This window comes from Pteropus alecto, unplaced genomic scaffold, assembly GCF_000325575.1.
Source record: "Pteropus alecto unplaced genomic scaffold, ASM32557v1 scaffold385, whole genome shotgun sequence".
In the NCBI taxonomy this organism is placed as follows: domain Eukaryota; kingdom Metazoa; phylum Chordata; class Mammalia; order Chiroptera; family Pteropodidae; genus Pteropus; species Pteropus alecto.
In genome coordinates this window covers 409,320-417,943 of record NW_006436543.1, presented here as the reverse complement: position 1 = coordinate 417,943, position 8,624 = coordinate 409,320, and positions in this window count along the sequence as shown.

The following is an 8,624-nucleotide window of genomic DNA, read 5'->3' as shown; positions in this document are numbered from 1 at the left end:
AGCATGACCTGCACTTTCGTCATACTGAAATTTCACTTTATATCTAGATCATGCTGTTTCTGAAGCAGCTTCCTAGTTTGTAAATAGATTTACTCGATATATTTTTATTTTGGAAAAAAATATTTGCAGAAATGTAAGTAAAGCCAATCTGCAAAACTGTATAGCTTTGACAATTGCATATTGTAAATATTGTGTAAATATTGTTGAAATAGAGGTTAAATCAACCTAATGTTCTTACACTGTGTTTTTGACTTCTTTTGATCCCTAATTCTGAGGCTTATTTATCTGGAATAGTTTCTACTTTTGGGGGGAAATATGTCTTTTCTTACAAATTGCCTTCAGTAACTGTCCAACAAAACATTTAAAGACATAGCCACTAAGTACAAAAGTGATAACCACCTCAAATGGTAGTAAAGCAACCAGAAAATAATTTGGGTTTTTCTACAGTGAATACTTGACCACCTTGTCTTATAATTGCAGTAAAGATTATATTCCTGAAATTTTATACTTCTGGTCGTTCTGGTCTCTGTTTTAAAGAGAGTTTTGTAAACCATTTGAGTATTCTGATCTTTTGTTTATAATTTTCAAGATCTTTTACAGAACTTTAAGTGTTTAAACTATTGAGCCATAAAAAGTTTAGTTATATAGTAGTTGAGATTTCTTGGGATGTATATACTTTTCCCTTAAGTACTGGGAATTTAAAGAATTGCACTAATTCATAGAACTCCTTACATAGTAGTGACCAATGCATATTTAATTTAAATCTTGTATTCTGTATTAAAGCTTATGGGAGAGTTATCTTCTGGCGTCCTTTTAGAAAGCCATGTCCATCATAAGATGTAAGAAGAAAAATCACAGTTTTATGTTTTAATGTAGTTTTTCCTGAAATGGTCTATGTTAAATAACTATAATTGTACTTAGATGAAGTACATTGTCTCTGTGTCCCTTAAAATGTTTTCAAGAGTTAAGAAAGGAGAATGAAAGAGGTGCCTTCGCTGTATTAGACTCACACACGTCAGTCAAGTCGATGAATTGGTTTAAACCTTTAAATGAGAACAAATTATAATTAGTACCTGACCAATTGTGCCTAGATATTAAAGTATGTTCTCTTAAGTGCTTTCTGTTTGGTTAAATATCAGATATATTAAGGTTTTTTTCTACCAATGTGCTGGTAAAAGAGTTATTTTCCTCAACCATTTTTTGTACTGGGCTTTTAAAAAATGAAATCCATCCTACTCTAACACAACATTTCTCAGTGTAGAAATCACTTCATAATTGCTAAACCTTACAGCAGAAATTTGTGTTGGAAGACATTTTTATGATATGGAGTGGTCTAATCTTAAGGACTAAATATCATACAGTTAAAGTTTATTTAACTCAACATGGTACTGTAATACAGTTAGGTTTGAATAAATATTTTCATTAACTTAAAGTTTGAATTCATTTATATTGGCAGTCATTCTTGTTTAGATACTTTGATTAAATTCCTTTGCAAGTCAGTTCTTGCTTTTTCAGAAGTTCACGTAATGCTGAAAATTACAGATTTCCTTTTTATTTAGTTAATCTGTATGCAAAGTACTAAAATTCATCTACAAATAAGTTCACTTTCTTCGAGATTCTTAGTTCACTAGCCAGCAGCCACTGATAGAGTCCAAATACAACTTGTACTTGGAGCTTTCATTTATGTTCAAGACCAAAACCATAATCCACATTTTACCTTAAAAGTCCAAGTGTGCTGGACTTAATTGTAGTATTGTACCTGGTAACCTATTTTAACAGTCAGATGCCCAGTGACAGCATTTCAAGGTCAAAGTATACCACAAACAACTTGTGGCCACTTTTACAACAAAAGAGATTATTCACTCTTTATTTTGGACATTACTTAGTGGTTAATATGTCAGTGTATGCCAAGTCTTTGAAGTCTTATAATTAAGTTGATTATTTTAGCCCTAGATATTGTTAGAACCCTTTAGTTCTAACTAAATGTTGAGAAAAGCATTCATTAATATTCAGCAAAGGCTTGATGATCAGGTTTGTCCAAGGCTTGACTATTAGAGAGACCAAGATTTAAGCTTCAATAGGAGTACTTTCAAAGGCATGTTACTATATATTCTGTGTTCATCCATTTCTCAAGCCACCATCTTTCAGCCTCAGGCCCAACTTCTTGAAATTATCATCAAGTTTTGAATTTATTACTATACTTCCTCTTTTAATAGACTTTAATAATAGTTGGTTGATATTTTGACATACTTAGTCCTTTTTTCCTAAATTATTTTTTCAACATAGTTGAATTTAAACTATACATATGATGCTTTTAGTTCAGATAATATCAAGCATTTTCCAGTTTTTAGCTATATTTTTTAAAATAGTGAACATATCTATAAATATGTTATCAATTATTTCCTTAGGAGACATTTTAGAGAGTAGAATTACCAAATCAAAAAATTAGTGTGCATTTTTTAAGGATCTCAATACATTTTGCCAAATTCTTCCAGAAAATTAATTTACATTCTTGCCAGCAAATTGTCATTTTTTCTATACCATATGCTTATCTTTTACCAGATATATATTCAGCTATATTATCACTGGTTTATAGGCTTTTATTTCTTGATTTGTTAAATTAGTAGTAAGCTAATCCACATATAATTTGTTTTGGTACCTGGTTTGAAGTAAGAAAGTACATTTTGTTCCCTAAATATTTAACTACTTGACTCAGTATAATTAGTTAAAATAAGGTATCTCTCCCACATACATTTACTTATAATGTCTCTTGTTCTATATTGATGCACTATGTTTTATTCACAATTCTAGAATCCAAAAGGTCTAACAACCAATATTTCCCCCTAAGTTTAGCATCAAAACTCATTTCATGGCAAAACCTGACCTGATTTGACATGAAGCTGGATCCTCATTTGGTATGAATGTTCATATTTTGCTGGAAAATAGTTATGTGCTTAGTGTGCTGTTTCAGATTCAGCTGAGAGTATATGATATATACATTGTGTTACTTTTTAAAATCCTAAGTATTCTGAATTATGAAACCCAGTTAACCATAAAGGTGTAAAATCAAAGATTTTGGACCTATATTAATTTTTATACACATATGCATACACTATATATACTATGGTGCATAGATTATTTTGTGCCACTGATTTAATTATAGCTTTGTGTCCATTGTAGCTTATTTTTTAAGTGCTCACTCCTTTTATGCTCCCTGATTAACTTCAGAATTGATTTGTATTATTTCAAGTTAAAATTCTATTGGAATATTCATTTGAACTACATTAACCTTTTAAGTTACCTGATACTGAAAGAAGGAAATGGTAATGGTAATATGGTATGTATAATAGTTTTGTAGTTATTCTTATCTTCATAAATTTCTTGCTAAACTATTTTGTCATTTGTTGCTATATTTAGGGAATTCTTCATTCCATTGTTTTAACTATTGCTTTTTTAGTTAATGTAAAATTTTTATGGCAGCATAATCTAGAAAAAGTGCACAAACTATTAAGTTCATACAATTCAATGAATTTTCTAAAAGTATACTCATTCACTTAATTTCCCAGATCAAGAATAGAACATTGCCAGAACCCTAGAATCCCCTGGTACTTCATTCACTCTGGTAACTGTTAGCCTCAAGGACAATTATTATTCTGACTTGTAGTACCATAGTTTCACCTTGTTTTTTTAACCATGTATAATGGATTCGTGTAGTATATAGTCTTTCATAACTTATTTTGCTCAACATTGCAAGATCCACCCATGTTGTATATAATTCAGTTCTCATCCTCAATACTGTGTATTTTTTTCATTGTGTTTATCCACATTGTATTACACCACAGTTAATCCCTTTTATAGTTGAACATTTAAATTAATTCCAGTTTGAAGCTATTTTGAATAGAACCTCTGAATATTCTTGTACATGCTTTTGGTGAATGTATTACACTTTTCAGTTGGACGTGTGCTTAGGAGTGGAGTTGTTGGGTCCTAGGGTTGTATATATCCAACCTTATTCATATTTTTCAGTTTTTCAGAGCAGCTATACCAAATCATACTATCAACAGTATAAGGAGAGTTCCAGGTTCTACATCGTTAGTCCTTGGTATTTTTATTTTAGCCATTTTGGTGAAGTATGTTGGTAACACATTATGGTTTTAATTGTTCCTGATAAAGTTGAATACCATTTCAAATGCATATTGGCCATTTCGATAATCTTTTGTGGAATTTCTGCCCATTTTTATATTGGGTTGTCTACCTTTTATTACAGATATATAATAAATAGATACAAATCCTTTTCAAATGGATACCAGATGTCTAACTATTTTACTCAGTTTTGTTTAACCTTCTGTATTTTCATTGATCATCCATCTTCAACTGATTTTCCATAGGGATATATAATTAACCCAGCACCATTTATTGAGGAAAGACTATCCTTTCCCAAATATATTGCGCTGTTACCATTGTCATAAGCTGGTAAACTGTATCTATCTGGATTTGCTTCTGGATTCTAGTCTGTTCCATCGGACTGTTTTTTAAAGATGTGTCAGTCACATGCCATGTTGATGAATGTATGAGATTTATTTATGTTTTATATTTAGGCCCCTTACTGAGTGAACTCTAGTAGAATTAATGGCTTTCTTCATGGTTATTTTTTATTTACTAAAGGTATAGCACCTCTAAATTTTTTCCAATTTTATTTTTTCTTACTACACTGATTAGCACTTCCAGTACAACTAATAATGATCAAAGTAGGCTTCATTATCTTATCTCTCATTTTAATGGGAAATGTTAAGTATAATGTTGACTTTTGTTTATAGTAATTTAAGAATTTGCATTAGGAGTATGTTCAACTTAACTAGGTGCTGTTCTAATATCAAAGTATTTTTATTAAACCTATGAATTTTTTATATTAATAATACTAATATTGTATACTTTGCAATCTTAGTGATTCTTTAAATATAACTAAATTTGATTTGTCAACATTTTAAATGTTTACTTTTAATGAGATTGATTTCAAGCTTATGCCAATTTTTTAAATGAATTTGAAACTTTTCATCTCTTTCTAGTTTATCTGAATGTTAGAATAATAAATAGTGCCTGTTTTAAGATTAATGCAATATTTAAATAAGGTAATATATGTAAAGCATTTATGTTGATGTCTAGAACATAATAAGCACTTTAACAATTAGCTTATCTGTTTATTTCTGTTTTCTACAGGAGTTTATTTAGAATGGGAAATAACTTCCTTAAAACTAAATCACTGATAAATCATCTAGGCATGGAGGCTTTTGCAGAAGAAAATGTGTTTTTTCCCCAGATTTGTTCTAGGCAGAACGGTCTAGTCAGGCTTTGAGCTTTTTCTGGATTAAATATATTTTTTCTCTCTAATATTTACTTGTGTTCTCTTTAAGTTTGATGTGGCTTTTTTTATAACAAAATTAACTCTAATATTTGACATTTGTATACCTTTCTGATTGACTAATTTCTAATATATACTTTGTTTCTTATTTTCCTCAGTTTTTTTCATGTTTAACTTCTTAAATTGAATGAAGTTATCTGATTTTTTTTTCTTTTAAAAGCATGTATTTCATTAAAGTGATGAATTTAGTTCTGATTTCAACTTTATACATCAAAATTTGGAAGATGGGGTAAGTACTTTCATTTTTTTGTTTAGTTATTTTTTATATCTTAATTACTTGGAGTAAGGTAACATGCTCTGTTTACAAATTTGTTGTGGTCAAAGGATAGGTCAAAGGATAGATTAAATTTCTCTATAAATGTATGGATGCTTAAAAGCAGGAATTTTGTTTATGAAGGGAAAAAGTTTGATATTTATTCAATCTTCAACTATCAAATTGCATCTAACTGCTTTAAACACTTCTGTCATAAATGTTTGATTTCCCATTACAATTATCTTGGCCATAGTTTTTGCTTCAGTTATTTGGTATTACTGCTCAGTGTATAGTATGTAACTCATAACTTCATTCTTTTTTTTTTTTCAGCTTTATTGAGGTAAAATTAATTGTAAAAGTATACATCATGTTGATTTGATCTATGTATACACTGTGAAAGGATTCTTCCCATCTAGTTAATTAACACATGCATCACCTATTTATCTTTGCGTGTGTGCGACATTTGAGTTGTTTGAATTATGTAATACAGTATTCTCAACTATAGTCACCATTGTATACCTTAGATGCTCAGACTTTATTCATCTTACAGCTGAAATTTTGTGCCCTTTTACTAACCTCTCCTTGTTACCTCCACACCATGCCATAGCAACCACATTCCTGCAGATGTTTGACTTTTCTTGAATTCCAAATATTAGTGTTACTGTACAGTATTTGTCTTTCTCTGCTTGGTTTATTTCACATAGCTTAATTCTCTCAAGATAGAATCATGTCACAAATGGCAGGATTTCCTTCTTTCTCGTGGCAGAATAATATTTTATTGTATATATTTACCACATCTTTATCCACTCATGTGTTGACCGCCACTTAGGAGTTTCCATATCTCGGCCATTATAAATAATGCTGCCGTTAAGTATTGGAGTGCAGATAATATGTCATTTCCTCTGGATGTATACCCAGAAGTGGGATCACTGGATCATATTTTTTTATCTTTAATTTTCAGAGGAAAATCCATACTGTTTCCCTTAGTCATTGCACCAGTTCACATTTTCACCGGTGCACAAGAATTCCCTTTTCTCCACATCTTACCAACATTTATGATCTTGTCTTTTTATTGACAGCCATTCTTAAAAGGTATAAATTGATATCTCATTGTGGTTTTGATTTGCATTTCCCTGATGACTACTCATTTGAGCATTTTTCATGTACCTGCAGGTCATTTGTATGTCTTCCTTAGAAAAATGCCTGTTCTGTTCCTCTGCCCATTTTTTAAATGGTTTGTTTGGTTTTTTTGCTATTGAATTGTGTGAGTTCTTTATATATTTTGGACATGCACCCTTAATCAGTTATGTTTGCAAATATTTTCTCTCATTCTATAGGTTGCCTTTTCATCATTGATGATTCTCTTGGTTGTGCAGAAACTTTTTAGTTTAATGTAGTCCCACTCGTTTATTTTTGTTTCCATTGTCTTTGTTTTTGGTGTCAAATCCAGAAAATCATTGTCATGACTCATGTCAAGGAGCTTACACTCTGTGTATTCTCCTGGAATTTTACAGTTCCAGGTCTTAAATTTCCATCTTTAATTCATTTTTAGTTGATTTTTATGTATGGTGTGAGATAGGGGTCCAGTTTCATTATTTTGCATATGGCTGGCCACTTTTCACAGCACCGTTTATTGAAGAGATTGTCCTTTTCTCATTGTATATTTTGGCTCCTTTGTCCTAAATTAATTGACGATATATGTATGGGTTTCTGGGCTTTACTGTATTCCATTGATCTACGTGTCTGTTTTTATACTAATACCATACCATATTGATAATTTTTTTGATTTTCTATCTGGATGATTTATACATTGTTAAAAGTGTGATAATGAAGTCCCCTACTATTACTGTATTGCTATTTCTCCATTCAGGTATGTTCATATATGCTTTATATATTTTGGTACGCCTGTGTTGCATGCATAAATATTTACAATTATTTATCCTCTTCTTGGATTGACCTCTTTATCATTAGATAATGACCTTCTTTGTATTTTATTACAGTCTTTGTCTTAAAGTCCATTTTGTCCAATATAAGTGCTTTCTGTTGCTTTCCATGCATGAGATATCTTTTCCTATCCCTTTACTTTGTCTGCATGTGTCTTTAAAAAGCTGAAGTGAGTCTCTTGTGGGCTGCAGAGGTGGGTATTTTTTTTTTGTCCATTCAGCCATTCTGTGTCTTTTGATGGGAGAATTTAGTTCATTTACATTCAAAGTTATTATTGATAGATATGGATTTCACTATTGCCATTTTTAATATTGTTCACTGGCTGTTTTGTAATTTGTTTCTTTATCTCTTGCTCTCTTCCTTTGTGATTTGATGATTTCTTGTAGTGCTGGGCTTAGATTCCTTTTTTTTCCATGTTTTTTAAAAACCTATTACAGGTTTTTGCTTTGTGGTTACCATGATACTTAAATAAAACATCTCATTTATAAGTCTATTTTTACCTATAACAACTTAATTTCAAACACATACTCAAAGTCTTTCCTCTCCCAACATTTTGTTTTCAGTGTCACAATTTACATATTTTCACCTCCTGTCTCTATTAAAATTTTTTGAAGTTATACTATGTTCAATACTTTTGTCTAGAGTAATAAGTGATTTACCCACCACCATTACAACATTAGAGTATTCTGAATTTACCAGTGAGACTTATATTTTCAAATGTTTTCTTATTACTAGTGTGGTTTTGTTTCAGGTTGAAGAATGTTCTTTAATATTTCCTGTTTAAGACCGGTCTAGTGGTGATGAACTTCAGTTTTTGCTTGTCTGGAAACTATTTTTCCTTCATTTCTGAAGGATAGCTTTACTAGGTAAAATATTTTTAGCAGTTTTTTCTTTCAGCAGTTCTCTTTTTTGAAATTCTCATTTTCTTTATGCTAATGGTATGTGGAACTGATACTCTGACCAATAAAGCCATTCTCATATTAAAGAGTCTACTAGATCCTAATTAGC